Genomic DNA, 4,822 nt, shown 5'->3' on the forward strand with positions numbered 1-4,822 from the left:
CCTAACTAAATACCAAAAAGGTGCTCAATAGAGTAGTATGAGCAGTTAAGAGAAACTAATGTGGTTTGGGATGCATGCAGAATTTCTGAAGAGGAAATGTATACTATGTAAACAACAGAAGGTGGCTGTAGCAGTAAATGGACAATGTCAGTGAAATGTAAACATGAAGGGAGAATGAGGCAGATCGACAGCACCAACATGAGATGTCAGTAGACTAAACTGTAGGTCATTTGTACTGTAATAATATAAACAAATTAAGAATCCCAACAGAGATCTCCATAAAATAGAGAGATACGTAAAACAGTTATGTGAATACAGAGGAACAAGAAGCTGCAGAAAAGATGCGCAGGCAAACACCTGAGGCAGACTTACCTGTAAGAACCAGAGTGGAAAGTTCCTGGTCAGAAGGGTGATGTGTCATGCACCGACACATGAGAGACAGACCACTGCACAGCCATTCCACTGCCACCCCATGGTCACGAGAGCTGTAAAAGGGACACCACATTCAGGGTTATTCACTTATGATTAAGCAACACCGAGGAATAAAGGCCAGCTTTCACCATTCACCATACATACGAAATAAGCTCTGGCACATGAAGCTCTTCCATCAAAGAGAATTTCTGAAGCATCACAAGCGTTGCTCATGAGTGTGCATTATGCTAAGCAAAGACTACGCAGGCCAGAATGATTGTCAGGGCCAGCTTAAGCACTGGTGGAGACTGGTGTGACAATCTTTGCTGGCACCCCCCCAATGACTGACTGCACCACGGAGTCCCTCACTACCACCCTCCAACTGTGACCCTCATCTAGCCATAGCCCTGCTCTCACAGGTATTTCATTTGTTTTATAGGACTAGTCATATCAGTTTAGTGTGTCAGAGCACATTACATCACACATGCATTACACAAAGATAAATAATCATCTGTGTGCAAATCAATGTTAAGGAAAGGTTACATAAGACAAAGAGGACTACAAGGTGTAGAAGTCACATGTTATCCATACTGACATGTAGAATATTTTAACAGTGCTTTGCTTGGGGAAGCCCAAAATGAAGATGTAAAACGTAACACAGTGGTTGGAGTTGACTTTACTAATAAGAATGTATTTCTGCCTAAATGAACACTTTTTAACAACATTAGGATAACGAACGACTGGGGGAAAAACTAACATGGTAACACATACCTTGCAGTTTGCGTGCTGCTCTTTGAGGACCGCTCATACGTCCCTGTGCTACATTAGGATTGTGACTTATGAACTACAAGTAACAAAAGGATCTCTCTGATGTACAAAAGTACAGAAGGTACGACTGAGATTCTTAGACCTAGCCCTCATCTTGGCAGTAAGAGCCCTCACCATGAGATGGAAATCCCCCAGGTGCCCAGCGGTGTCCAGCTGGCAAGAGGACATGATTCAGTGGGGGAAAGCTGAGGTTGCAGCTCTCCGAAGGGAGTAAGAGAAAGGCCTACGGAAGACCCCAATTTCGATGGAGTGTGAGCTTATGCTACACGAGTTCGAATTACTTGACTTACTACCTCCACAAAGTACCCCACCCCCATAACACACAATGTCGCTTTACGACTATTCGCCATTAGGTTACAAGACTCAGACCCATACACTAAGACCTAGGGGCACTGCAGACCCCTCAGAACTACACTGCTAGCATCTTCCTCCAATTATTATGGATCTCAGGCATTGACCGACCACGAGTATGGGTTGGGAGGGTTAGGGAGGGATGGGATATAGTTGAGATTGTTGCTCTCATTAATTGGAAATGTATATGCTTTATGATGTAACTTTATCTGATACAGATGCAATGATATGGAACTCATGTTGTCACCGGAACCTTTTGCCTTTCATTTCCTACCAAATAGTACAAACACGGTATGATAGACTCATGCGATGTATATGTTGTATCTGTTTTAAATACAAAAGACCACCTCTCTATGGTATTCATTGCACTGGATATGCTGTCACGGTCATCAATAAAGTATGTTAAAAAAAAAAAAAAAACGATATCTCTGACAAAAGCAGTAACCCACTGAGCAATTCTGTCATCTGTAAGGTAAGCGTGCTTTGCAGCAGATATATTAACCATTTGCACCACTTTATTTTGAGTCAAACTAGCTACTAGACAAATTCAGAGTTTTATATAACACTAACTTGACCCGAAGGTATCAGAGCGCTTTACATGAGCACCAGTTGCGTTACAGACGGACACATTCATTTTTTTCTTACACACGGAAAGATTAAGTGATTTGTCCAGAATCACAGGATATTGAGCGTCCCTGCCAAGACTGTAACCCGGTTTACCAGCTTCGAGGTCGACAGCCCTATCACATCCTCTCCCCTCTAGAGTTCTCTTGACATTTTTTTTGTTACCCAAAAATTGCTGCAAACACAAGGAACTGTGCAGCTAGTGGTTTTAAACTCATAATTTATTTCAAAGCACAGCTACCCTGAGCTTGGCGCCTGGTGCGGTGACACCAGTCGCACCACCCTAAAGCCGGCCATGATGATGGTTAAATATCTTAATTGTCAGTGCCTGTTAGGGAGGCCACAGGGCAAACATGGCAACCAGGCCTCAACCATTGAGGCTGAGGTTGTTTGCCACTGGTGACCTATGACCGGTAATGGTAATATTATGGTAATGATAATATAGTGCACAGCAAGTGAATCTAGATTAAGTTAATGATGCAAAGAACACAACCTCAATCAAATGGCTAGTACAGTGCAGAAGAAAACGCACACCTATTGTTATCTACACACCAGAGAGCATTTTGAAACAGCTTCGCCACAAAATAGAAACACATGCAGGAGCTGTGGATGTCCAGTTTTCCACTGTGAAACGGTCACACTTTCACTTAGACAATACTAAGCAGAATTTGCAAATGTTGGACCCTAACCCTGCAGATTGAACTCTGGAACGCACTAAAACAGTACACACCTTTCCAGCAGTTCCTCCAACTCCACGACCTCCTTGTGCAGGTGCCAGACAGCCTCCAACACTGGGGGGGTCTGAGGGTGAAGAGAAACAAAGTCACACTTTACACCATCGCAGACCGCCCATGACAATTCTACTGAAAGTTGCATCGTTCTCTTCTCTAACAACAAGGAAGTTGTGGATTCATTATGAGGATTCATTTTGGAATTCTCATTAATAGTGATGGTAATCAGAAACATTCATTATGGTCCCAGCGTAAAAGCATCCTTCGATAGGTTTTTTAATATAACAAATAACCTATCTATCTCGCTTATAATATCGCCACGTCAATACGTTTCAAAGGTTTAAACACAGAGAATTATACAATTAAATAAAAAAGATTAGCTTGAATGCCTACAATGGACTGAAATGTGCTTTTCTTGTCATTGATGGACAGTAGGTCCCGTGGGACGTGTGCCGCCTGGGGGAGATTAATACTGCTTCTGCATTTAGTCTCAGACAGCTTCTGGCCACCTCCAAGAAAAATTTCTGAATTTCGGGGACGGGGGGGGGGGGGGGGCAATTCTTCAAGCAATAGGCACAGTGTAGCTGCAGGGGCTCTAAGAATGGGTGAAAAACAACCAAGCCTCGTTAGCAAGTAAATGGTCTTTTAAAGAGCTTTGAAGTGCTCGGGTGCGGCTGTGTGGGTGCCCGGGAAGCTGTCTCAGCCGGGCTGACACACACGAGGGGGGGGGGGGGCGCGGGGTTGCTGAAGCCCTTTCAACCCAATGGGCGTTGCGCCCCTGAGCACGCTTATGTGATCTTCACAGCTGGGATAATTTGAGGTGGTTTAGACTTTAAGGGGTCAACTATAGTACTTGTTTTTATCAAATTATAAAAGTGAAATCATGCTGGCATTCCGTAAATGCTATATACAATAAATGTTAACTCATTAGGTTCAGAAATTGAACTCCACGAATGAAAAGAGTTTCTTGCTTTGTGTAACACTTTTGTGTTCATTCTTCAATTACACGAGTTACACTGATGGAAATGAGGAGGATAGAAAACTTGGACACAGATTGGATTGCATGGGTGTTTTATGGCTTTTCACCAGTCAGTTTACTAAAATGGTCATTTTAGTTCTAAGGGGAAAAAATACCTTGTTCGGAGCGATTGCTTTTTTGTATTCAACTTGTCACTAGACATGCCTTCCAAGGACCCTTATCGAACACATCTAGGCTTCTTCAAGTGCTGTGTCCTCCCAAGTGCAGTGAGGCTCATTGTGATGGCATGGGGGGATCTTCATAACTCACCTGCACTCTCCAAAGCTCCTGGCAGAACACTGAGCGGCAAAAGGAGTTCTGGGCCAACAAATCCTTCACCATCTGCAGCAAAGACAACAACTTATCCTTGAAAGAACAACAGAAAGTGAGTGACAAGCTCTATACCTACGATAACTACGAGGGAGGAGAAATCAACTGAGAAAGCGAGTTCTTCAGTAAACATGCTAAGCACTATAAAGCCAGTAGCGGTAATGACATCATCAACAAAAACACTATATTGTTCAAACTGTACACTTGCCAGCTCTGAGTGGTTATACTGTCTGTGGTGAACACCAACTCGAGAAATTCAAAAAATATAGTGGTGTTTAATCTATACATACAACTTGCTTTGCACAATATACCTCGGAGGCCTGGGTGTGAGCAGCTTTGATTAGGGAATGTTGGATAAACAGCATTTAGGGCTGATGTGCCACATTATGGATCTCTGTCGCAGAGGATAAAATAATGTTTCACTACTTCGAGCATCCAACCTCAAATAAACTAGTGGTGCCAGCCAAGGAGGACAGTCCTGTCGGGGGAAAGGTAAGGTTCTAAGAGCTTTGTGGAAAGGTGGTGCCAA

General features: G+C 43.2%; 1 long non-coding RNA gene across 1 annotated transcript; it reads right to left on the bottom strand.

Annotated features, from left to right (window-relative positions):
* Positions 1-372: 372 nt before the first annotated feature.
* LOC146835096 (uncharacterized) lies at positions 373-4,329 on the bottom strand. Its single transcript, XR_014960381.1, has 3 exons — positions 4,234-4,329; positions 2,945-3,015; positions 373-485 (listed from the first exon to the last, which is right to left on the bottom strand). It is a non-coding gene; the product is annotated as an uncharacterized LOC146835096 (long non-coding RNA).
* Positions 4,330-4,822: the final 493 nt, after the last annotated feature.

This window comes from Triturus cristatus, chromosome 4_2 (assembly GCF_964204655.1).
Source record: "Triturus cristatus chromosome 4_2, aTriCri1.1, whole genome shotgun sequence".
Lineage (NCBI taxonomy): Eukaryota > Metazoa > Chordata > Amphibia > Caudata > Salamandridae > Triturus > Triturus cristatus.